General features: G+C 44.9%; 1 protein-coding gene across 4 annotated transcripts in view; it reads left to right on the forward strand.

The window, feature by feature from the left end:
* Positions 1-27,207, forward strand: part of ST6GAL1 (ST6 beta-galactoside alpha-2,6-sialyltransferase 1) — a 159,212-nt gene that overhangs the window by 23,228 nt on the left and 108,777 nt on the right. For all 4 annotated transcript variants that reach the window (XM_049710235.1, XM_049710236.1, XM_049710234.1 and 1 more), the window contains exon 2: positions 2,836-2,974. The gene's annotated coding sequence lies outside the window, so the exon portion shown is untranslated. The remainder of the gene's footprint in view (positions 1-2,835; positions 2,975-27,207) is intronic.

Raw genomic sequence — 27,207 nt, forward strand, 5'->3', positions numbered from 1 at the left:
CTCTCAACCACTGCGCCACCAGGGAAGCCCATTCTGCCCATTTTTTGATTGGGTTTTATTTTTTGTTCTTGTTGTTGTTGTTATTGAGTTGTATGAGCTGTTTATGTATTTTGGAAATTAAGCCTTTGTTGGTCACATCGTTTGCAAATATTTTCGCCCAGTCCATAGGTTGTCTTTTCCTTTTGTTTATGGTTGCCTTTGCTGTGCAAAAGCTTATAAGTTTGATTAGGTCCCATTTGTTTATTTTTGCTTTTATTTCTATTGCCTTGGGAGACTGACCTAAGAAAACATTGCTGTCATTTATGTCAGAGAATGTTTTACCTATGTTCTCTTCTAGGAGTTTTATGGTGTCATGTCTTATATTTAAGTCTTTAAGCCATTCTGAGTTTATTTTTGTGTATGGTGTGAGGGAGTGTTCTAATTTCATTGATTTATGTGTGTCTGTCCAGCTTTCCCAACACCACTTACTGAAGAGACTGTCTTTTCTCCATTGTACACTGAGTTGCTTTTAGGTCAGAATTCCACCCTTTGTCCATAAGCAGAAGCCCAAGTGTGTGAGTGGGTGGGGTAGCAGCAGGGTAGGCAAGTAGAATGACTTGCCTATTTGAGTAATATTGGAGGTCTACAGGCCATCTTCCAAAGGATTTAAAAAACACTAATGGGACCCTGCATTTCCTCATTAGTCTGCAGATTTCTGTGTGGCTGGAGTGCACGGTACATGGGGTGGAGTGGTGGTGGGGGGGCAGCTGGGAAGGAACATGAGATTTGGGTCCCCAGGGTCTTTGCCTGGGTCACAGGGCCACAGAAATACATTCAGTCTGTTTAGACAAATTACTCGGGGAATTATCCATTTCTCACTGAAGGTTTGGCCTCGAGCAAAAGGCAGAGGCTGGCTAGAGAGAGATGGAGAGTGGGGACCTGCTTTGTGTTAATGAGGCAGGTGGGTCACCAGCCCCGTAGTCCCCCCATCCCGGGGGCACTTTGCTCCTCTTCTCTAGGGAAGGCTCTTTACTGGCAGCCTCCCAGGTGGCCACCAGCTCAGCTCTGTTTGCAGGTAGAGACCTCTTCCTGGCCTGGCTCACTTTCCCCACAGTGACTCTGGCTCCTGGTGTTTTGTTGGCATTAATTATAGACAGCAGCAAAGTGCCCAGATGCCACAAGTGACTTTTTATTTTTCCATCTCACCTGATGCCTTTGTTGTTTGCTCTATTCTGCCCTGAATCTTTGTGAAATCTTAACATTTGCAACCCCTCAAATGGCTCACTTCACCTTTAGTTTCATCTGATGTCAGTTCCCGTAAGCATCTGTGGTCTCACGGGATGGCTCTTGTTTCTCTTAGCATCTCAGGGTCTCTTTCTCCTGGACACCATCCTTGCATATTACCACTCCTTCTCTCTTCCTTAGTGGATTTCTCACTTTTTCCCTCTTTACCAATTCTTACTTGTGCACACCCCCCCACCAAAACTTGATTAGGGGAGCTCATTTTCTCATCATAGATCTTGTCTTAACCTTGGGCTGAGCTGAGTGTGAGCATGAAGTATGAAAACTCAGACTCCCAGAACTCTAACTCATTTCCACTAGAAACGTTACACACGGTGAGCAAGAATGTGTGTGAGGGAGGGACTGGAGGAGAGGAGCATTAGAAGAATGGGCAGAGTTTTCCACTGCTGGGAGTTTATATGGTATAGTAGTCCTGGAGATAGCCTGCCAAGACTGTTCAAAAGCCTGAGAAATTTGGAAACTTTTTGACCCTGCGATTTGATTTCTAAGACTGATTCTTAAGGAAATAACCATGGATTTCCCCCAAAGATTTAGTTTTACGTACTATTTGTAATATGCAAAAGAAGTTGAAGATGACTTAATTGTCCAGCCTTTGAGCACAGGGGCATATACTACAGCTAATCAAATGATGCTGCAGAAGACTACTAAATCATGTCTAGCTTTATTGGATCCTTGTAAAAAATCTGGATAACAAAATAAAACCAGGAAGGGGGGACTTCCCTGGTGGTCCAGTGGCTGAGACCCCGTGCTCCCAATGCAGGGGGCCAGGGTTTGATCCCTGGTCAGGGAATTAGATCCCCTCATGTGCAGTGAAGATCCCTGCATGCTGCAACTAAGGCCCAGCACAGGCAAATAAATAAATAAATGTTAAAAAACAAAGACCAGGAATGGTGTGTTATCTGTAGTCATCTGGGGTGGAGAAGAGTGGGTGACTTTTTCCTTCTTTTGACCATTATATTTTCTAAGATTTTTAGACTAAACATACGTTTCTTTGGCACTAAGAAAAACAACAGTTGCTTTAAAAACAAACGCTATCCACCCAGCCAACCACAATAATACACAGGTTGAAAATTTAGGTTCAGTTAAAAATCTTCCTCCAATAAATTCGGAATTGAATTCACATTTGTAACATTATAAACAAAATACTACAGGTCAAAGGGAGACCAAGTTGGATGCATTTGTTAATGGACATCAGTTGTCCACAAGCCTTAGATAAACACAAGACTCAGGGCCAGAACTGTTGCTTTCTTACCCTTGCTTTTCTTACCAATAATAGCAAGTAGCACAAGGATTAAGTGATTGTAGTAGAGTTTGCTTTGCTTCATCTGCAGCTCACTCTGAAATTGCTCAGCCCCAGAAGGGGCAGGTCTGGGTGAACAGATGGCCAGGTTGAGCCCTGGGAAGGAGGCTGTAGTTCTGGAAGGGGTTCTGAAGTGGCCGGAGTGACCAGGGGTGGGAGGAGCGAGGGTGTTTACCCTCCTGCGTGTATTAACATATGTGCCTCTGATGCTTAGCTGCCAACTTGGCTTTGTTTTTTTTTTTAACTTCCTGCAGGCAGAGTAGAGTGAACTGTGTAGAGATCTGCAAAGAGCAGCTTAGAGAGAAGCAGTGAAGTCCTGGACCGCAGCTGAAATGAACTGGTCCACTTGAACCTGCCCAAGCCCTGGGGCAAGGCCTCTGTCCCAGCACTGAGGTAAGAGCACTCGAATCCCAGCTTGGGGACAGAGAGGGCAGAATGCCTCCTGTTGTGGGGTGGTGAAAACCTCCTCTTCTCAGGCTCAGGAAAGAAGGGGCAGTCGTTTCTGGTTCAAACCATCGGCTTCCATCTCAGCCCAATCGGAGGCAAGGTCATTTGGTGGCTAAAGAGGTTTTGATTTTTCAGACTAGGTCTTTTGGAATCTTAACAGGATGTTGTATTTTTTCAATTGCTGGTGAAATTTGAACTCCAAAGGGAATGAATTTATCCTCCAGGTAAGACTGCACCAGATTCAGGGGAATGCTTAACGTTGGTGCAGCTGCTCTGTTCTGCAAGGGAAGTCAAACTTTCAGGAAACACACACACACTCTCTCTCTCTTTCTCTCTCTCCTATCCAAGGAAGATACGTGGGGAGGTTGTTGGAAAACATTCCATTAAGCTCACTGAAAAATGACTTTAAGGGACATCCCTGGTGGCACAGTGGTTAAGAATCCACCTGCCAATGCAGGGGACATGGGTTTGATCCCTGGTCCGGGAAGATCCCACATGCCACGGAGCAACTAAGCCCATGCGTCACAACTACTGAGCCTACGCTCTAGAGCCTGCGAGCCACAACTACTGAGCCCTCATGCCACAACTACTGAAGCCTGTGTGCCTAGAGTCCGTGTTTCGCAGCAAGAGAAGCCACTGCAATGAGAAGCACGCGCACTGCAACGAAGAGTAGCCTCAGCTTGCAGCAACTAGAGAAACCCTGCACACAACAACGAAGACCCAACACAGCCAAAAATAAATAAATAAAATAGAGGATACAGGGCATGCAGGTCTTCAAGGGCCTGGCTCAGGTTCTTTTCCATGGCCATGGCAGGCTCCTTAATATCCAGGGTTTTGCCCAGTTCATCTTGGGACAGCTTTTGCATGTCCTGGAACAGGGCACAGTCACTGTGCTGGTTTTGCATCTTCAAGAGATGCTGGGCGCCCTCAAGCTTCTCCACGGCGGACTTGTGGAAGAAGTGACCCACACCCTCCAGAGCCGCATCCCTGAGGGAATATAGAAGCCCAGAGAGAGATGGCAGAGGAGTAAGATGTGGAGATCACCTTCCTCCCCACAAATACATCAAAACTACATCAACATATGGAACAACTCCTACAGAACACCTACTGAACACTAGCAGAAGACCTCAGGCTTCCCAAAAGAGCCGTGTGGCTGACAGGGTCTTGGTACTCCAGGCTGGTGTCAGGCCCGAGCCTCTGATGTGGGAGAGCCGAGTTCAGGACATTGGAACACCAGAGACATCCCGGCACCAGGTAATATCAATCAGCAAGAGCTCTCCCAGAGATCTCCATCTCAGTGCTAAGACCCAGCTCCACCTGATGGCCAGCAAGCCCCAGTGCTGGACATATGCCAATCAACTAGGAAGACAGGGACACAACCCCACTCTTTAACAGAGAGGCTGCCCAAAATCATACTAAGTTCACAGACACCCCAAAACACACCACTGGACACAGCCCTGCCCCCAAGAAAGACAAGATCCAGCCCCATCCACCAGAACACAGGCACCAGTCCCCTCCACCAGGAAGCCTACACAACCCACTGAACCAACCTCACCCACTGGAGGCAGACACCAAAACCAACAGGAACTACAAACCTGCAACCTGTGGAAAGGAGACCCCAATCACAGTAAGTTAAACAAAATGAGAAGACAGAGAAATACACAGCAGATGAAGGAGCAAGGTAAAAACCCACCAAACCAAACAAGTGAAGAGGAAATAGGCAGTCTACCTGAAAAAGAATTCAGAGTAATGACAGTGTTTTGGAGAGTAAATCCAAAATCTTGGAAATAGAATGGAGAAAATACAAGAAATGTTTAACAAGGACCTAGAAGAACTAAAGAGCAAACAAACAATGATGAACAACACAATAAATGAAATTAAAAATTCTCAGGGTGGAATCAAGAGCAGAATAACTGAGGCAGAAGAACGGATAAGTGACCTGGAAGATAAAATAGTGGAAAACTACGTCAGAGCAGAATAAAGAAAAAACATTCTAATTATAGGGGTCCCAGAAGAAGCAGAGAAAAAGAAAGGGCCTGAGAAAATATTTGAAGAGAGTATAGTTGAAAACTTCCCTAACATGGGAAAGGAAATAGTCAATCAAATTCAGGATGCACAGAGAGTCTCATACAGGATAAATCCAAGGAGAAACACACAAAGACACATTAATCAAACTATCAAAAATTAACTACAAAGAAAAAAATATTAAAAGCAGCAAGGGAAAAGCAACAAATAACATACAAGGGAATCCCTATAAGGTTAACAGGTGATCTTTCAGCAGAAACTCTGCAGGCCAGAAGGGAGTGGCAGGACATATTTAAAGTGATGAAAGGGAGAAACCTACAACCAAGATTACTCTACCCAGCAAGGATCTCATTCAGATTCGACAGAGAAATTAAAACCTTTACAGACAAGCAAGAGCTAAGAGAATTCAGCACCACCAAGCCAGCTTTACAACAAATGCTAAAGGAACTTCTTTAGGCAGGAAACACAAGAGAAGGAAAAGACCTACAAGAACAAACCCAAAACAATTAAGAAAATGGTAATAATAACATACATATCGACAATTACCTTAAATGTAAATGGATTAAATGCTCCAACCAAAAGACATAGACTGGCTGAATGGATACAAAAACAAGACCCATATATATGCTGTCTACAAGAGACCCACTTCAGACCTAGGGACACATACAGACTGAAATTGAGGGGATGGAAAAAGATATTCCATGCAAATGGAAATCAAAAGAAAGCTGGAGTAGCAATTTGCATATCAGACAAAATAGACTTTAAAGTAAAGACTATTATAAGAGACTAAGAAGGACACTACATAATGATCAAGGGATCGATCCAAGAAGGAGATATAACAATTGTAAATATTTATGCACCCAACATAGGAGCACCTCAATACATAAGGCAAACGCTAACAGCCATAAAAGGGGAAATCGACAGTAACACAATAATAGTAGGGGACATTAAAACCCCACTTTCACCAATGGACAGATCATCCAAAATGAAGATAAATAAGGAAACAAGCTTTAAATGACACATTAAAGAAGATGGACTTAATTGATATTTATAGGACATTCCATCCAAAAACAACAGAATACACTTTCTTCTCAAGTGCTCTATTCTCCAGGATAGATCATATCTTGGGTCTCACATCAAGCCTTGGTAAATTTAAGAAAATTGAAATTGTATCAAGTATCTTTTCTGACCATAATGGTATGAGACTAGATATCAATTATAGGAAAAAAAATGTAAAAGATACAAACACATGTAGGCTAAACAATATGCTACTAATAACCAAGAGATCATTAAAGAAATCGAAGAGGAAATAAAAAAATACCTAGAAACAAATGACAATGAAAACACGACGACCCAAAACCTATGGGGTGCAGCAAAAGCAGTTCTAAGAGGGAAGTTTACAGCAATACAATCCTACCTCAAGAAACAAGAAACATCTCAAAAAAACAACCTAACCTTACACCTAAAGCAATTAGACAAGAAGAACCAAAAAAACCCCGAAGTTAGCAGAAGGAAAGAAATCATAAAGATCAGATCAGAAATAAATGAAAAAGAAATGAAGGAAACAATACCTAATATCAGTAAAACTAAAAGCTGATTCTTTGAGAAGATAAACAAAATTGATAAACCATTAGCCAGTCTCATCAAGAGAAAAAGGGAGGAGACTCAGATCAATAGATAGAATTAGAAATGAAAAAGGAGAAGTAACAACTGACACTGCAAAATACAAAGCATCATGAGAGTTTACTACAAGCAGCTCTATGCCAATAAAATGGACAACCTGGAAGAAATGGACAAATTCTTGTAAAAGCACAACCTCCTGAGACTGAACCAGGAAGAAATAGAAAATATAAACAGACCAATCACAAGCACTGAAATTGAAACTGTGATTAAAAATCTTCCAACAAACAAAAGCCCAGGACAGATGGTTTCACAGGCGAATTCTATCAAACATTTAGAGACGAGCTAACACCTATCCTTCTCAAACTCTTCCAAAATATAGCAGAGGGAGGAACACTCCCAAACTCATTGGTTGAGGCTTCCATTACCCTGATACCAAAACCAGACAAAGACATCACAAACAAAGAAAACTACAGGACAATATCACTGGTGAACATAGATGCAAAAATCCTCAACAGAATACTAGCAAACAGAATCCAACAGCACACTAAAAGGATCATACACCATGATCAAGTGGGATTTATCCCAGGAATGCAAGGATTCTTCAATATACACAAATCAATCAATGTGATACACTATACTAACAAACTGAAAGGTAAAAATCATATGATAATCTCAATAGATGCAGAAAAAGCTTTTGAAAAATTTCAACACCCATTTATGATGAAAACTCTCCAGAAAATAGGCATAGAGGGAACCTCCCTCAACATAATAAAGGCCATATATGACAAACCCACAGCCAACATCATTCTCAATGGTGAAAAACTGAAACCATTTCCTCTAAGATCAGGAACAAGACAAGGTTGCCCACTCTCACTGTTATTATTCAACATAGTTTTGGTAGTTTTAGCCACAGCAATCAGAGAAGAAAAAGCAGTAAAAGGAATTCAAGTCGTAAAAGAAGAAGTCAAACTGTCATTATTTACAGATGACATGATACTTCACATGGAGAATCCTAAAGATGCTACCAGAAAACTACTAGAGCCAATCAATGAATTTGGCAAAGTAGCAGGATACAAAATTAATGAACAGAAATCTCTTGCATTCCTATATTCTAATGATGAAAAATCTGAAAGAGAAATTAGGAAACACTTCCATTTACCATTGTAACAGAAAGAATAAAATATCTAGGAATAAACCTACTAAGGAGACAAAAGACCTGTATGCAGAAAACTATAAGACACTGATGAAAGAAATTAAAGACAATACAAACAAATGGAGAGATATACCATTTTCTTGGATTGGAAGAATCAACATTGTGAAAATGACTCTACTACCCAAAGCAATCTACACATTCAGTGCAATCCCTATCAAATTACCAATGGCATTTTTCACAGAACTAGAACAAAACATTTCACAATTTGTATGGAAACACAAAAGACCCCGAATAGCCAAAGCATTCTTGAGAAAGAAAAATGGAGCTGGAGGAATCTGGCTCCCTGACTTCAGACTATACTACAAAGGTACCGAAATCAAGGCAGTATGGTACTGGCACAAAAACAGAAATATAGATCAATGGAACAGGATAGAAAGCCCAGAGATAAACCCATGCACATATGGTCACGTTGTCTTTGATAAAGGAGGCAAGAATATGCAATGGAGAAAAGACAGCCTCTTCAGTAAGTGGTGCTGGGAAAACTGGACAGCTACATGTAAAAGAATAAGATTAGAACACTCCCAAACACCGTATAAAAAATAAACTCAAAATGGATTAAAGACCTAAATGTAAGGCCAGACACTATAAAACTCTTAGTGGAAAACATAGGCAGAACACTCTATGATATAAATCACAGCAAGATCCTTTTTGACCCACCTCCTAGAGAAATGGAAATGAAAACAAAAATAAACAAATGGGACCTAATGAAACTTAAAAGCTTTTGCACAGCAAAGGAAACCATAAACAAGACAAAAAAACAACCCTCAGAATGAGAGAAAATATTTGTGAACGAAGCAACTGACAAAGGATTAATCTCCAAAATATACATGGAGCTCATGCAGCTCAATATCAGAAAAACAAACAACCCAATCCAAAAATGGGCAGAAGACCTAAATAGACATTCCTCCAAAGAAGATATACAGATTGCCAACAAACACATGAAAGAATGCTCAATGTCATTAATCATTAGAGAAATGCAAATCAAAACTACAATGAGGTATCACCTCACACCAGTTAGAATGGGCATCATCAGAAAATCTACAAACAACAAATGCTGGAGAGGGTGTGGAGAAAAGGGAACACTCTTGCACTGTTGGTGGGAATGTAAACTGATAGAGCCACTATGGAGAACAGTATGGAGGTTCCTTAAAAAACTAAAAATAGAACTACCATACGACCCAGCAATCCCACTGCTGGGCATATACCCTGAGAAAACCATAATTCAGAAAGAGTCATGTACCTCAGTGTTCATTTCACACTATTTACAGTAGCCAGGACATGGAAGCAAGTGTCCATTGACAGATGAATGGATAAAGAACATGTGGCACATATATACGATGGAATATTACTCAGCTGTAAAAGAAACGAAATTGAGTTATTTGTAGTGAGGTGGATGGACCTAGAGTCTCATACAGATTGAAGTAAGTCAGAAAGAGAAAAACAAATACCGTACGCTAACACATATATATGGAATCTAAAAAAAAAAAAAAAAGGTTCTGAAGAACCTAGGGGCAGGACAGGCATAACGACCCAGATGTAGAGAATGGACTTGAGGACACGGGGAGGGGGAAGGGTAAGCTGGGACAAAGTGAGACACTAGCATGGATATATATACACTACCAAATGTAAAATAGATAGCTAGTGGGAAGCAGCACAGGGAAATCAGCTGGGTGCTTTGTGACCACCTAGAGGGGTGGGACAGGGAGGGTGGGAGGGAGTGGCCAAAGGGAGTAGATATGGGGATATATGTATACATATAGCTGATTCACTTTGTTATACGGCAGCAACTAACACAACAACATAAAGCAATTATACTCCAATAAAGATGCTTAAAAAATAAATTGTTGGTGACCTTAAATTGGCTATAGTGGGAAAATTGATACCACAGAAATTAGCCTTTGCTGCAAACCAGGGCTTTTTTGTTTTGGAGATTCAGATTACCAGCACACCTCTGGTTCCAGTGCTTGCTCTACCCCGGACATGCTGGGAGGCATGGGGCAAGTCCCTTCACCTGTGCATCCCTTGATTTCTCTTCTGTGAACAGTAGGTGCTCAATAAGCATTAGTTGAATAGATGAATAAGACTGAGGTTCTGTTCTTATTATTCCATAAGTTAAGGTCCCATAAGACAGTGAAAATGAAGTGTTTTTCATATTGTGAATTTCCCTGCCTGTGGAGGGAGGGCTTTAATTGATTGGTGAGCCTTTTGTGTATTGATGAAGTGAAGTTGGCTGGTACTTCCCTTTTTGGCTCTCGCCTCTTGGGAAATCTGTGAATTACTGACACCCTTTCATAAGGGCAGATGAAAACTCCATTTACTGACCGACATCTGGGGCAAATTTCCTTCCTGGAAAAATCAAGAAGTCAAGAGTAGCGTGAAAAGGAAGCCCGGGCCCTGCTGGGTATGAGAGCCAGGGCTGAAATCAGAGCTTTGGACGCACAAGCTTTGATGGTGGGGTGGGGGTGGAGGAGGAGGGGCGGGTTCAGTGGAGCAGGGGCACTTCCTGCCAAATGTGAATTTTAAACAAAAGCCTCTTTCTTCAAGGCCCTGCTGTCAGCAGATTAGTGCTAATTAAATTAGCATAATGGAGCCCCCGCCTCTGCCCTCTCCCTCTGCTTTTTTCTGAACCTTCTGGCTCCTTTTCCCAACCTCCTTTAAGTATCTTGAAAGAGGGGATGGGGAGAAGGCAGGGCATCAGTTAAGCACCAGTGTACTGTGTAGAAGTGTAGTTTGTAAAATTACAGAAGTGGAAAGGACTATAGGGGCCACCTGGTGCCACACTTTCATTTTAAGAAGCCAGTTCACACAGCCATGGTTATCGGTGCCTGAGGTGAAGGTGTGTGCTCCAGGGGAGGGAGGGACATGGGCTGGTGAGACGGGCACTGCTCCTGAGGCCACTTGCTCACTGAACCTTTGCGTGTCCCTGGCACGGGGACATGTGGGTGTTCTCCAGGTGCCAGCCCTGTGTCCCCCTCCTCAGCCCCTCCCCTGTGTCTGCTGCCCCAGCCCCAGTGCACTTGGAGTTAAGTCTTCTTCCTCATCAGAGGCTTGGCTTTCTAGGTCAGTGAAACCAGTTGAGAAGATGTTATCTGAGGATATTTAAAGTATATATACACAAGGAAGGGTAGAGAAGGGCGTTGACTGATCTCACGGTGGTTCCAGGATCTGTGCTTGCGATCTGGTCTCTAATTCTGCAATGACCTACCTAACAAGGTGGGTATTTCTATCCCCATGTGGCAGATGTAGAAACTGCGTCTCAGAGGTAAAAGAGACTTACTTGCCCAAGATTTCACAATTCAAAAGTAACAGAGATGTAAACTAAGCCTGTCTGTGCCCTCTGCAGCTTCTCAAAGTTCCTGAGTGTTCTTTATAGTAAGCACTTGCCCCCCAGTACTTGTTCCCCCAGGCTCCTTTCCCTCATCTCTGAGGCTATGGGAACAGCTGCAGCTCAAAGTGCTCGGAGCTTTATGAAAAGCTTCACTGTTCCTTTCAAACCCCAATGGCTGTTCCCTGTGCAGTAACATAGCATCAGAGTGAGGGAGCATGCATAGAGTGCTGAAGTGTAGTCCCCTCATTCATGGGATGCCCCAGGCAGTGAGGAGGATTCTCCTGGCCCCAGGCCTCTCAGACAGTGAGAAGTGGGGGGGGGGGGGGGCGCTTCTCGGCCTCTGTACTCTCAGTGCTCTTTGCAGGGGAATGTATCGAGTTAGGTCTGTTTGGTTTTCCTCCATGTTTAAACAAGAGATTATTCCTCTGGTAAGAGGGATTTAATTCAGTTTTATAGATATTTACTGAAAGCCTGCTGTGAACCCAGCCAAATATCCTGGCCTGTTTGGGCAAGAGATTCTGGCCCAGCCTTGGGCACATGGATGTGACAAGGGACACGGGAGGAGCTGCCTACATCAGAATATGAATTAGGGCTGAAAGAGTTCCTTGGAGAGCTAGTTGGTTGGCCTTCACGTCTTATATCTGAGGGAGGGGGGCCCAGAAAGGGAAAGGGCCTTGTCTGTGACACAAGTGGAGCTGGAGTCTGTTCTGAATGTCTGGTCCGGGTCTGTCACACCAAACCACTCTGGCTGTAGAGGGCAGAATGTTCAGGGGAGGAGGTACAGCCCACTCTCTGCCTTAACCTGTCTGGCCCAGTACTTGTGATGGGCTGGGCTTGACTGTTAGAGGAATTTGTGGCAATGGCAACCCAGCAGGGAGAGGGTGTCATCTCAGTGATGCCGGAGATCCCCTGGCATCCCAGTGATTCTTTCAGATTCCTCCTCGAGGCCTTGCTTAGGACAGGGGTCTTCACGCTGGAAAGTCACTATTGTGGGAAGGCATCACAATGCAGAGAAGAGTGCCCCAGCTTTGAAGACGTTTGATCTGGGTTTGAGCCTGGCTTGACCGTAGCTGCATGACTACCTCGCCTTTCTGACTCAGTTTCCCCATATGTAAAATGGGCTGAATAATACCTACTTTGAGTGAAGATTAAAAATTATTTTTATAATGTTCTTCCCATAAAGTAGATGCTTATTAAATGATACCCATTTTTTTTCCATGCAGCTCTATTAAGGTATAATTGAGAGACAAAAACCTGCATATATTTAAATTGTACAATTTGGTGAGTTTCGACATATGTATACACTTATGAAGTTCTCCGCACAAGTCAGGTTAATGAGCATAACCACCAACCCCCCAAGTTTCTTCCTTCACCTAATCCCTCCCTTCTGCCCCTCTCCATGTCCTGCCTCCCATCCCTAGGCAACCACTAATCTGCTTTATTGCTATAGATTGGTTTGCATTTTCTAGAACTTTACATAAATAGCACAATACAGCATATGTTTTTCTTACACTCAGCATAATTATTTTGATATTCATCCATGTTTGTGTATCAGTAGTTCATTCCTTTATTGCTGAATAGTGTCTCACCATATGGAAATACCAAGATTTGTTTATCCATTCATCCGTTGACAGAGTTTTGGGGTTGTTCCCAATTTTTGGCTGTTAAAATAAAGCCTATATATATATATATTTGCAGCAACGTGGATGGACCTAGAGATTATCATACTAAGTGAAATAAGTCAGGCAGAGAAAGACAAATATCGTTTGATATCACTTACATGTAGAATCCAAAAAAATGATACAAATGAACTTATTTGCAAAACAGAAATAGACTCACAGGCATAGAAAACAAACTTATGGTTACCAAAGAGGAAAGTGCGTGGGGAGGGATAAATTAGGAGTTTGGGATTAGCAGATACAAACTACTACATATAAAATAGATAAACAACAAGGACCTACTGTATGGCACAGGGAACTATATATATTCAATATCTTGTAATAACCTATAATGGAAAAGAATCTGAAAAACAATATACTTATATATATATATACATATACATATAACTGAATCACTGCTGTACACCCGAAGCTAATACAACATTGTAAATCAACTATACTTCAATAAAAAGGCGTTCCGTTTGAAAAAAAAGCCACTATAAGCATTTGTGAAAAATCTTTTGTGGGGCATATGCATTCTGTTTGGGTGAATACCTAGGAGTAGAATGGTTGGGTCATATGGTAGGTGTATGTTTAGCTTCTTAAGAAGCTGGCAAGCTTTTTTCTAGAGCAGTTGTACTAGCTTATACTTCCACCAGCAGCGTATGAGAGTTTCAGGTGCTCCACTTCCTTGTCAACACTTGGTGTGGTCAGTCTTTTTAGTTTTAGCTATTCTAATAGGTGGGTAGTGAAGCTCATGGGTTTATTTGCATCTCTCTGAAGATTCATGATGTTGAGCATCTTGTCATGTGCTTATTTGGCATCTGCATATCTCCTTTGACGAAATGTCTGTTCAGATCTTTTGTTCATTAAAAAAATTGGATTGTCTTCTTATGATTGGATTGTAAGAGTTCTTTATATATTCTACAGACAAGTTTTTAAATTTGCAATATATTGCAAATATATTTTCCAGTTCTGTGGCTTCCACGTGGTGGGAGACAGTAACACATAAACTAAGAATTACAATTCAGTTGACTAGTGCTGTGCTCAGGAAGTACAAAGGAAGATCAGTAATCTTAGCATGGGAAGTCAGGGAAGCTTCCAGGATGCAAAGGTATGTGACTTGGGTCTTAAAGGAAATTACAAGTTAGCTAGGCAGGGGAAGGGCAGTCTAGGTAAAAGTTTGTATGTGCAGAGGCACGGAGATACAGAATGTCATGGTGCATACCAAATTGTAAGTCATTTGATTGGAGCCCTGGGATTTTTGGAGTAGAAGGATGTGGGCTGGAATCCCAGATGCCCTCTTACTGGCTGTGCACCTCGTTTATTTATTTATTTTTAACTTTTAATTTGGAAACAATTATAGATTCAGGGGGAGTTGCGAAGATAGTACAGAGAGGTCTGGTGTATCCTTCATTTAGTTTCTTCCACTGGTTTCATCTTATACAACTATAGTACAATATCAAAACTAGGAGTCTGAGGTTAGTACAACTGTGTGTGGAGCTGTGTCATTTTCTCATATGTTTAGATTAGTGGAGCCACCGCGGTAATCAAGGTATGGAACTATTCCTCCACACAAATGTCTCTCTCATGCTACCCATTCATCATCACGCTGGCCCAGCCCTTTCTCCCTTTTCCCATCCCTATAATTTTGTCATTTTGAGAGTGTTCTGTAAATAGAGTCATATGATATGCAACCTTCTGAGACTGGCTTGTTTTCACTCATCATAATGCACCTCAGGTCCATCCGGGTTGTTGAGTGTACCAATAATTTGCTCTTTTTTACTGATGAGTGGTATTCCGTTGTATGGATGTATCACAGTTTCACTATTGACCTAATGAAGAACATTTTAGTTGTTTCTAGTTTTTGACTATAACAAATAAAGCTGCTATGAACAATTGTGTACAGGTTTTTATGTGAACATAAACTTAATTTTTTAATTGATTTTTAAAAATAAATTTATTTAATTTTGGCTGCGTTGGGTCTTTGTTGCTGCGCGCAGGCCCTCTCCAGCTGCAGCAAGCAGGGGCCACTCCTTGCGGCAGCGTGCGGGCCTCTCACTGCAGTGGCCTCTCTTGTTGTGGAGCGCGGGCTCTAGGCGCACGGACCTCAGCAGCTGTGGCTCGCGGGCTCAAGCACAGGCCCAGAGGTTGCGGCGCACGGGGCCCAGTTGCTCCGCGGCATGTGGGATCCTCCCAGACCAGGGCTCGAACCCGTGTCCCCTGCATTGGCTGGCGGAGTCCCAATTACTGTGCCACCAGGGAAGCCCATATAAATTTAATTTTTCCAAAAAAACGAAGCCCAAACATTTTTTCTGTATTTTTCCAGGATAAATGCTGAGTTGTATGGCAAGTGTATTTTTAACTTTTTAAGAAACTGCCAGATTGTTTTCTACAGTGACGGTATGGTTTTCTGTTCCCACCAGCAGTGTAGGAAAGATCCGCTTTTTCCATGTCCTCATCAGCATTTGGGGTGTCCTATTTTAATTTTAGCCGTTCTAATAGGTGTGCAGTGGTAGCTCATTGTGGTCTTCATTTCCATTTCTCTAGTGGCTATAGTTGTGTGACTCTTAGCCTTTCTGCTCTCAGGTCAGGTCGGCTGTATGAATCTAGACCCCAGCCTGTACCTTTTAAGTGTGAGAAGCAAAAGGCCCTAGTGCTGATAGCCCCTTCCCACCATTTCTGGAGCTGCCCTGGAAGTCTGGCTTCCCTTGTTTTCTGATCCAGTTAGCCGGCTACAGGATCTTTCTTCATTGTCCTGGGTGGCTCCAGGAAAGTGATATTTTAGAGAGCTGAGTATTTCTCCAGGGGAGGTGTTTTTGTTTGTTTGTTTCCCATAGAGGAGCAAACAACCTGTAAGTGTTGATTTTTTACCTCCACCCTGTCCCTCCCTGGTCCCCGTGTGCCAGCATCTGTACTTACTGGCAGCTGAGCTGGAGAAACCTCTGGAGCTGACCCAGGATGACTTTTCTCAGTGTTTGGAGGTCTGAGGTGCCAGGGGAAGCTGCCATGGCCTCAGGCCCTCCCTGTGCTCACAATCTTCCCTTCTTTTCACTTACAGATTGAGAGGCAGCTTTAATGTGCTGGGGAAAATAATAATGGTAGCTGAGAATAATATAGCACTTATGATGTACCAGGTACTAAGTGCTTTATGTATATTTACTCATTTAATTCCCACAACAACCTGACAGATCTGGGTTCCAGGTGCAGAGCCTCAGTTTCCTCACCTGTAAACAGGGCGGTAACAATCCCTAGTGGATAGATTGGGAGGGCTAAGTAGGGGTGGTGTAGTGACTTACCCCCCTAGAGAACGCTGGTTCCCTCTCCTCTACAGGGGCCCTTAACAATCGTGAACACCCAGCTGTACTGCCGTGCTGCACTGAAAGAAAGTGGGTGTCTGTATCCCTTGCTCCACTTCAGTCAAAGATGAGTGTCCATTCACTCATTCAGCATCCAATCAACTTTAAGAATGAGCACCTACTGTGTGCTTGCTTCTGTACTAGGCACTGTGAGCCCCAGAGCTACAGTCCTTGACCTCATGCAGCACGTGGTCTACAGAGAGAGACAAATACGAATTTAATAATAACACAACTGAGTGTAAACTCATGAATTGTGGGATTTCTGTAAAGGCAATTCTCTGGTGCTGTGTGAGTGAACCAGTCTGAGATCGGAGGATGCGTCCTCGGGGAAGTGATTCTGGCTTGGAGTCTGATTCCTTAGCCTTGATCTACTGCAGAGGCCCATGCGGAATGTTCTATAGGATCAGCTCACTTTAAGCTGCGTCCTGACTATAGACTGACCTGATGCCTGGCCATCCCAGTGCTCTCCCCCCCATAACAACCCAGACTATTCCATGAGGTTACCCATCCCCAACCATTCACAGCTGCTGCTGACCCCATGGGGACCGAGACTAAGCTCAGGGCCACACCTTACAGGGCTGGGTCATCCTTTTCTGTTGTTTCTTTGTTTTTGAATGTGCTCATGACTCAGTCAACTTATTACACAGTGAGCCACCGTGGGAGAGTTATTCATCAAACAGATTTTTTAAAAACCATCTTTATTGAGGTATAATTTATATTCCATGAAATTAACTTGCTTTAAGTGTAAATTCAGTGATTTTTCATAAATTTACTGGGTTGTGCAACAATTACCAAAATCCAGTTTTAGAACATTTCCATCATTGGTTGGGTCATCTTCAAATGGAAAAGGCAAGGGATTATTTTTCACGGCAATAGCTCCGTAACTCCTTTTTATGGAATTAGTTCTGTGCTCCCAGCAGGAGGATCTCATTAATTAATTCAATTAGTATTTACTGAGAGCCTGCTGGAGCCCACAGCTGGGCTAGGTGCAAAAGGCAATAAAGAGAGAAACAAGTGGAGATGGCAGCTTCCCTGTGGCTGACAAGCTTCCTATTGAAGATACATTGTTAAATGTAACCCACCTGCAGCTTACAGTTTGCTTGTGGCCGCTGCAGGGCAGGTGATTATTTTCTACCTTGTGGCTCGTAATTGATGAGGCAAGGGCCTTGCTTTTGCAGTACCTGCTATTGTACTGAAATTATTGGCCAAGCAGAAGGAGGGAAGTGTACTCTCCAACATCTGCAAACTGCTGTAGGCGTTGGCAAGCCTGGATGCAGGATCTGGGAAGAGAGGGGATTGGATTGGGTGTGCTGTTTGCAGTGCGAAGATTCGACAGGTGGACTTGGGGTGAGCGGTGAGGTGTACTGAAGGAGGAAAAGAGTGCGGGGAAAGTCAGGGAGTTGCGGCTCACCAGGTGGCCTACAGCTTAGGGGTGCCTCTGCATGCAGTGGGGTGTTGCTTGGAGGCGTGGCGGTAAGGCGGGAGTGCAAGCTTGGATGCTAGACTGAGGAATTTGGACTTGGTGGAGCAAACAGGGAAGATGCTATTTTAAGTCTTGGAGGAGGGCTGTGACTATTCAGAGCTGGGCTTGGGAGAGTAATCTCGCGTGAGCTGAGAGATGGGAAGTGGGCATGGGTTAGGAGGCTATCGAGAGCGTCTTAACGTTAGGTGACGTGGACCTGATGCGAGCAGGGGAAGGGCAGCAAGGAAAAAAGAAGTGGGTGGGAGAGAAGATCCTGCCAGGTAGGGGAGAAAATCTCTCTGTCCCAACCCCTTCTCCCAGGTTCCATACCTGCCTTACCCAGCTGCCTTTTGCACTTCAACCAACCGCTCAGGCTCAGCCTGTCCAAAGCCCCCTCCACGTCATGCTTTCCCCTTGCCTGGTGTACTTTTCTCTCCCTGTCCCATTCCTCTTGCCCAGGAGGAAGGAGAGGAGCCAGAAAGAAGCGGAACGCTGTCCCTTTGGAAGGCAGCGCCATAGAAGGTAGCGGCGAGAGATTTCCAGGGAGGGAGGTGCCAGATGCGAAGGAGGTGAGTGAGTGCGGGCGCTGAAGACGGGCCGGGGACTCAGGTACTCGTGTGAGGCGAGCGGGGTGCCTCGGGTGCAAACTTTAAGGAGGCACTGGGTGCCAACCCGGCTTGCACAACCCTGAGAGTGAGGGTCCTGGACTAGGTTCCTGGAGAGAACCGGTAGTTGGGAGGACGCCGGTGACTTTGGAGAAAGCATTAGCTTTCAAAAAGTTAAGGACCGGGCTTCCCTGGTGGCGCAGTGGTTGAGGGTCCGCCTGCCGATGTCGGGGGCACGGATTCGTGCCCCGGTCCGGGAGTATCCCGCGTGCCGCGGAGCGGCTGGGCCTGTGGGCCACGGCCGCTGGGCCTGTGCGTCCGGAGCCTGTGCTCCGCAACGCGGGGGGTGGGGGGCAGTGGGAGGCCCGCGTATCGCAAAAAAAAAAACCCCAAAAACCCCAAAAAGTTAAGGACTAGGTGTGGAACGGTTTCTTCAGAAGAACACCTTCCATAGGAAGCTTCCTGAAGCTGTCTGGGGGCCTGCCTGTCTGCTTTCTCCCCACCCCAAGACAGTCCCTCAGTGTCTCCACGGACTCTCTAGGCTTCCTGGAGCACAATGTGAAGACCACTGATTAAGCCTAGCCCCCCATCTTACCAGAGAATGCTGAGACCCAGAGAAGTACATGACTTTGTCCAGGGTTACACAGGGAGGGGTGACCTTAGGGGTCTTCTTTACTTTGATTTATCACCTTCCGTTGCTTTAGCTTCTCTTTTCATTGTTCCTCCCAATCTCCTCCTCCCTCTTCCAACTGTGAGAATGGGCAACAGTTGATATTCAAGGACTCATCTATATTGGAGGACTGAGGGCTAATTCTGAGAAGTCTGTTTCTAGAGTGCCTGCTACCTACCAAGCATTCTTGTAGGGGCTTTCCCATTCATTATTGTATTCATATAAGGACTTTCAAAGCACTTGTCATTGTCCCATTTTCCTGATGAGAAGACTGAGGCTCAGAGAGGACAAGGGCTGGCTTAGATTTGCATGGTTACTAACTGGTGCTGCCGGACCCAGAGCCCGTGTTCTTCCTCCACCACGTATCTCTTTAGTTATTCATACAACTGAGTGCCTTGAGGCCAGGCACTAGTTTGGTGCTGATATGGTACAAAGGAGACAAAAATCCTGCTGAAACTTACTCTACTTGTCCCCCTGCTTGTGCAGGGGATTGACCTGTGCTTCTTAAGGTCCGCTGCCTCGGGGTCTCTGGGCTGCCTGTGGTGGCTGCTGTGTTTGGGGCTGTTGCTGAGATACTGTCCGCGGCCTAATTCATTCCTCAGCCGTGTCTCACGAACTCCTTTCTCTGTGCCTCTGGGTCACTGAAACATTCCACTGAAATCACTCATAGGTGACATAGGCAGTCTATTCTCCAAGGAACACGGTTTCCCCTACATTTCTTAGCTTTTATCACCAGCCATTTCCTTTGGCCACCACCCGTGTAAAGAGCTCTGACTCAATCCCATGACTTAGCCCTGATAAGGCAAGTTATTTTGGCCTCCTCTGCCCTCAGCCCCAGTGAGAATTTGGACTCAATGTTTGCACTTCTCGCTTTAGACTGTTTGTCAGAGTTTGTGGAAAAAGCCATGTATTATTAATGCCTTGGCGGGGAATGGCTGTGCCCTGCCAGGTTGTCATGTGAGCCCTCTGAGAAGCCCTAGGCTGCAAGGCCCCAAGCTCTCCTGGGCCCAGGGGCTTTGGTGGGAAATGTGATCCTATCCTACAGAAACTGCAAACAGCCACCGAGGGTAGAGAGGAACTTGGAAGGGATGGATCGGGGTCTCACCCAGGAATTCGTAACTGCTTAGAGAGTGTCTCATGGGGCTGATTCCATTCTGCTTCAGTGGGACCCGCGGTTTTTTGAAGGTCTTGTAGTCCGATGTCCTCCTCCCCCAAAAGACAAAAATGAGCTGATTTAAAATCAGCTAAGTAATATTAAATATTAAAATCAGTTGAGTAATATTTAGAGATCCGTCTTACAGTGGGTGATATGCTGGCCACTTGAAATCAGTGATGTAGTTTTAATCCTCAGAACAAGTCTTTGAGGTAGCGCTTGTTATCTCCATGTAATGGATGAGAAAACCACCTCTGAGATGTCAAATGAATTACACAAGGTCATGCAGGTGGTAAGGAGTAGAGATGGGATTCGAACCCTGGTCCATCTGGGCCAAAAAGCTCATGTTTCTTTCAGGACATCGTGAGCCAGCAGACATGAAATATTTCCCTGACCTCCTCTGGTTTATCCCTATAGTTGGTCCCAGCTCCTCTGTCTCTCATCTTTGTGGCTTCCCATCTCTCTGTAAAGATCTTCTGGAGTTTGTATTCCAGTTGAGACCTGACTAGAGTTTAGTATTAGTTGGGTCAGGGTTTGGTGGGGTAGATGGTGAGGCTGCAGGCCAGCTCAGGGCTGAGGAGAAATGGTGTCTGGCACCTTCTCCTCTGTCAACTGAAATGGCTCCTCTTCATGCCCCATCAAAGCTCCTTCTTAGTGCTAGGAGCTCCACTCAGAGTTGAGAGAAAATAATCTATCACTTGCTTGCTTAGAAAACCTCCATCAGTCCTAGTTTTTTTCCAGGATAAACTGGGACTAGATACACTTATGTCTGGAGCAGATAATCCTGTTGAACCCCATTTCCCATCCCTGAAGCTCTCCTACTCTCACCCTTCACAGCTTCTCACCATTCCTTAAGTACAACAGGCCCACTTTCATGACTGAGCCTTTGCACTGTTTTTTTTTTTTTCTGTTGGGCTTACCTCTTTCTGCCTGGTAAGCTCTTATTCATCCTTCAAAACCCAGGATGAACTTTACCTTTTCTGACTTCCTCTAGCAGAGTTGGTACCACCCCAGCTCTTAGTTCCTAATGCCTTACTTGATCTTTCCACCTGTCAGTTTATGGGTCTTCCCCTTTCTCTAAGGCCTCAGGAGTAGGAACTGGACCCTATTTATTTCTATATCACCTGTACTTGGGGCATATTTGTATGGACAGATGCATAAGGGCTCGTTAATTAAACTATTTAAGTATGAGTCGCAGGTGGCCCCACTTTAACTGAAATGCAAGGTCAAGGGACTTTAGAGAAAGAGAAGCGATAGGCTAAGGCTGTGGTGCTATTAACTGATTGACAGGTGGGCCAGGCAGTGTGCTGCGAGCATTCCTGCAAATGGACCCCATTGCAGAGAGAGAGGGTCCCAGAGGAATGAAGCAATAACGCAAAGCCTGGCAGTTGAGGAGCGAAGCACGGCCTGCCTGACTCCCCAGGCCAGCCTCTTCAACTCTGTTCCCAGCCTGCCTCCCAGGAGAGCTGGGTACAGACCTGGAGAAAAAGTGGGCATTCTGAATGGTCCCAAAAGGAAGGGGAGGCGGGTGGCATATTGGGGGGGAGCAGAAGCAGAGGCAGGAGGAAGTCCAGGGCAACCTTTCTTTCCTTACTGTGGCGCTGGGGGCGTCTTGCTGGCCAGAGCTCCTGCCTGATGTTAGCTCCTGAGGATGCAGTCGAGCTGAGTCCGAGAGTGAATTTGGAGCCGGGACCCGGTCATCCTGTGCCACTGGGCCTCTTGCCCATTTAACTCCTCCTTCCCCTGCTGCTGGGGATAGGCACTTACACTTTAGAGATGGTCAGATCTGAGCTTAAATCCTTGTCTCACCCATTTTAACTGCAAATTTTGTAGCACTCAGCGAAAATAACAGGGTTGCTATGGAGTCAATAGGATCAGTGATGATGACACTATTGACGGGGTTTGTGTTAAGTGGTTTATGGCATTTCATTTATTCCTCTGAATACCCTAAAGGTAGATGCTGTTATCATTCTGAAGTCACAGGTAGAGGACTGAAGCGTAGAGAGGCTAAATAACTTGCCCAAGGTCACATAGTGAGTAAATGATGGAATCAGGTAGTGGACCCAGGTTTGCCTCACCTGATCCACTGGGCCGCCAGTCTCCAATTTGCCTCATCTTAGTCACCTGGGACTCTCTGATTCCGCCTGGCTGGGGCCTGGGAGCAGTGGATATAATAGGTACCCAGGATGATATTAAGATCTTTCAAGTTCAGGAAACACTATATGGTACTTTCCTGCCTGTAAGGTGTGACACCGCTGGCCCACAATAAATATTAGCTGTGAGTATTATGACATGAATTGATTGAAAAAATATCATGCAAAGACTTTCATCTTTTAAAAATTCATTAGTCCTAGAACTAGATCTTAAAGGTAGAAGTCAAGGGAAGTAGATTCTGGATCAGTGAATCTACATTCTAAAACTATAAACTCAGAACTATCGGATGGAATGAGCTGCCTTCAAAGATCCCTGTTGCTCCTGTTCAGTCAATCTGTGACAGCACATAGCGGGTGTGCTTTAAGGACCTGGGGCCAGGTGTGTGTCTGCCCTCTGCACGCATGCGCTGGGGAGGACTTGGGTGTGTGAAGGTTCCAGCGGAGGTTGAGTTTAGGAGCTATGCAAAGTCAGAAATGATCCCAACTCTGGGAGGGAAAGCAGAGGCCAAAGCATGTATATATTTTGGGGCCATAGCTTCCTGTGTTGTGTCCTGGGCAACCTGCACTGGTCTCCTCCATAGCTTCTGAGCCTCTAGACCCGCAGTCCTGCCATCAGGGCGCTGGGCACTTCATGTTTCTCAGGGACTGCTGGCGGGCAGATGTCTTTCTACCTCTTCCCAGGTCTTCTTGTCTTTGTTTGTTTTTTTTTTAAATTCTGACTTCCTTGCAGTTAGAAAGTCAGAATTTTTTAAAAGAAATTAATTAATTAATTAATTTATTTTGGGCTGTGTTGGGTCTTCGTTTCTGTGCGAGGGCTTTCTCTAGTTGTGGCAAGCGGGGGCCACTCTTCATCGCGGTGCGCAGGCCTCTCACTATCACGGCCTCTCTTGTTGCGGAGCACAGGCTCCAGACACGCAGGCTCAGTAGTTGTGGCTCACGGGCCTAGTTGCTCCGCGGCATGTGGGATCTTCCCAAACCAGGGCTCAAACCCATGTGCCCTGCATTAGCAGGCAGATTCTCAACCACTGCGCCACCAGGGAAGCCCTTGTCTTTGTTTTTTTTTTTTTTTGTTTTTTTTTTTTCAATACATGGGCCTCTCACTGCTGTGGCCTCTCCCGTTGCAGAGCACAGGCTCCGGACGTGCAGGCTCAGCGGCCATGGCTCACGGGCCCAGCCGCTCCGCGGCATGTGGGATCTTCCCGGACTGGGGCATGAACCCATGTCCCCTGCATCGGCAGGCAGACTCCCAACCACTGCGCCACCAGGGAAGCCCCTTGTCTTTGTTTTTAAGTTCTCAAGGCCCATCCTGTGAGCACATACATTACAGTTCATAGTCAGGGAATGTTGTCCCGTGAGAGCCTGGAGAAAGGCTTGACCCCTACCCTGACCCATTGATCTTCTGTTTCCAACCTCAACCTTGATGATAAAACTCAGCCTAAGCTTTCTTCCAGACTAAGAGCAGTCGGTAAGGCCCTGCTAAAAGCGGAAGGAAACCCACTGAATGATTGCCCAGGATACTTCTGTTTCTGAGATCCATGATAATAGCTGCCACCTTGAACACTGATTGTGTGCTGGGTGTTTCTTTTCTCATTTAACTCTCCCCACAACCCTATGGTAGAGGTAACACTATCCCTGTGTACAGACGAATAAACTGAGGCCCAAGAATTCAGCTAAGTTGCCCTAGGTGACAGAGCCAGTAAGCAGTGGAGGTGGACTTCAAACCTAGCTCTATGTGACTCACAAGTTAAAACTTATTATGTGTATATAATTTTGGCTTATTGGAATAATAGGAAGTTTTGCTTCTCTTGACGAGGAAACTTAGGGACTAGTTACCCTGACTGGTGACAGAGAGCAAAGCTATATACAGAGCGTATCACAGGGATGGCAGACCCTTACATTCACATTTGCAGTCATCCCTAACCTTTATTAATGTGGACAACCATGACCTTCCTCAAGGCATCTTTTGGTGATTGTGGCAGAGGGAGATTTCTGTTACTAGTGACTCTCCGTGAGGCTCCACTAATGCTAAGGATGGTGGCCGACTATGCTGGGGAACGCTTGTCTGCAAACTGTTGGGCTCTGCGGCAGGCAAGTACGTTGAGGTCCAGGAATTTGTTCACGAGGAGTGAAAACGTGGGAAGATGAAGTGAGAGGGTGAGAGGAAGGGAGCGTGAGCTGTGCGTCCTTTCATCAACCTTGAGCTTGAGCTCAAAGGGCACCTGTGTGTATTAACTTTGGTAAGGAGACCATCTGAGCCCCCATCTCTGTCCGCCAACACAAAGAGATTGTATCTTCTGACGTACAGATCTGTTGTGTTAGAAGAACAAAAATCATCCAAGAGTGGCAAAGGAATTTGAGGGCTCTCTCCAACTCAAGTTTTATTTTCTGTAACTGTGAACAGTTATTTTTGGTTTTACACATTTGTGTACTCAAGATGGAGGGTCCTCACCACCCTCTCCTTTCTGATTGACTATCTGCCATTTTCTTCTTCCAGCAGCTCCTTTGGGCTCCAGTTTGAGCTGGGCGCCCTTACACACTACCATTTCTCATCTGCTATCCCTGACCACTGACGAAGCCCCCAGGGGTCTGCCTCACTTCTCAATCTTCTATTCAAAACTCCTGCTCACATCTTTCTTCTTGAAGCCTTCTGGTTATAGCCAGCCATTTCAATAACAGCACCTGTCTTCATTTCTAACTCTAGCCAAGATGGTATCTTTTCTTGGGGCTCTTTGTGTAAATATGGTCAATATCATATAGTTTGCTCTGTCATTAATCTCATTACATTTATTCAGCTGTTTTGTTTTCTGCCTCAGGTGCACTAAGTTTGTCTCTCAACCCTTTGAGGGCAGGAAATGTCGTTGATGTGGAGGTGGTGATGACTGGATTTTAATTTCAGTGTCCAGCAGGTAGCCAAAAAAATTGTTTTTTCATCTGTGCAACTGATGTTTATTGGATAATTTCCACGGTCTGGGCATTGGACACAAAGGCACTGGGGCTATGGAGCTAATCATTACTTGGTGGTTGAAATGCTTACAGTTTTAAGGGAAGCCAGACATGTGAGCAAATTAAAATTATATTTTAATTTTATTTGAGCTATAATTGAGGTTTAAGTAAAATTTATTGGGAGCTCATGAGAAATAATGAGACAATAGAGATGGAGACAGATTTAAGAAATGTTTGAGAGTAGTAATAGTAGAACTTTGTTTCCTATAGAGTTTGACTTAATACCTTTACAGGCTTGTTCTAGGGGCAGTGAGGTACCAGGATGAACACGTGATCCAGGCGCACCCTGAGTAAAGAATGAGTTGAATAGGGGATAAGAAAGAAGGAAAAAAGCTTAGCAAGATAGTAAGTGATGGAGAGACTGAGGGAGAGGATTATAATTACTAACATATATTGCATGCTTATTACCATGTGCAAGGTAATTAATATGAATTGCCTCATTCTTGCCTCATTATAACCCTAAGAGGTAGGTACTGTTCTCTCCATTTTTACAGAGGAGGAAACATCATCAGAGCAGTCGAGTAGCCTGTTAAGATCACACAGCTGAGAAGTGGTAGAGTCAAGTTTAAACCTGTGGACTCTTGTTCCAGAGTAAACACCCATATGCTTGGGGAGAGAAAAACTCAACCAGCTGATCAAGAACTTCCAAAGGGCCCTCGGTGCTGATAACTCCCACATTTATACCTCCAGCCTGGACCTTCCTCCTGACCTTTGTAATTTCCTATCAGGCTGCCTATTTCCACTCCACCTGAGGGTCTAATCTCAAACTCAGGATGCCCAGAGCTGAACTTCTGATCTGCTCTTCCCTCATCTTCTTCTCTTCCGTTGAAAGCAGCACCATCCTTCAGTTGCTTGGACCCCAAACTTTGGAATCATCCTTGCTGTTTTCCTCTCATGCCCACGCCCAATCCATCGGGCTTGACTTTTGAAGCACATCTGAATCATAACCACTTCTCACCACCTCCCCTGCAGCGGAGCCACGGGCAGCTGTCACTGGGATCTGCCTGGTGGTCTGCCTGCTTCTGCCCTTGACCCCTATCCTATTCCCACAGGCAGTCCTGGCGACATTGAATCAGATTAGGTTGCTCCTCTGCTCAAACCCTTGCAGTGGCTTCCAATTTTACTTGGAGTAAAACCCAAAGTCCTCACCTGTTGCCTCTGTTCCTCTAGGATGCCCTCTCCCTGTGCCCTCCCCTGCTCCTTTCCTTCCAGTCAATACACAACAGTGCACGCCTGCCTTGGGGCTTTGCATGGGTCTTACCCTTGCTTTAAATGCTCTTCCCGAGAGATTGCAGGGCTCACTCCTTTGCCATCTTTGATTCTTTGCTCAAATGTCCATTTCTCAATGAGGCTTACTCTGCCCTTTTAAAAATGGAAACTGGCCTCAGTTCAGCACTTGTGGTCCTCCTCTTCCCATACTCTGCTCTGCTTTGTTTCCTATAGCACTTAGCATCTTCCCAGAGACTAAATAATTCACTCATTACATTTATGATTTTGTGTCTCACTCTGCTAGAATGTAAAGCTCTAAGGGTACTGTTCTTCATCTGGTTAAGCATCTTAAGCACTAAGAATTACGCTGAACACGTAGTTAGTGGTTAATACCTTTAAAAAAAATGAGTAAATGTGGGGTGTAAAGTTTCTGTACAGGTGTCTGGTTTAAATTTTGTTTTTAAATGTGGTCTCGAGTCTGGGGGAGGTGCCCATGGGTGTGCGTAAGGGGGTACAGAGTGAGGAGAGACCATGAGGCTGAGGCTGGACTCCTGGGGATGTGGACACTTCAGGGCTGGCAGGAATCTGGGCACCAGAGGAGGCTGGGATGGGGAGGGAGGAGGGAAGCTGGGAGGACGCCTGTTGGAGGGAGGGAGTTTGAAGAAAAAGAACCAGGGAGGCCTCACTGAAGTAGGCGCCGGAGAGGAGTCTTTAGATT

Source organism: Orcinus orca, chromosome 5 (genome assembly GCF_937001465.1).
Source record: "Orcinus orca chromosome 5, mOrcOrc1.1, whole genome shotgun sequence".
Classification (NCBI taxonomy): domain Eukaryota; kingdom Metazoa; phylum Chordata; class Mammalia; order Artiodactyla; family Delphinidae; genus Orcinus; species Orcinus orca.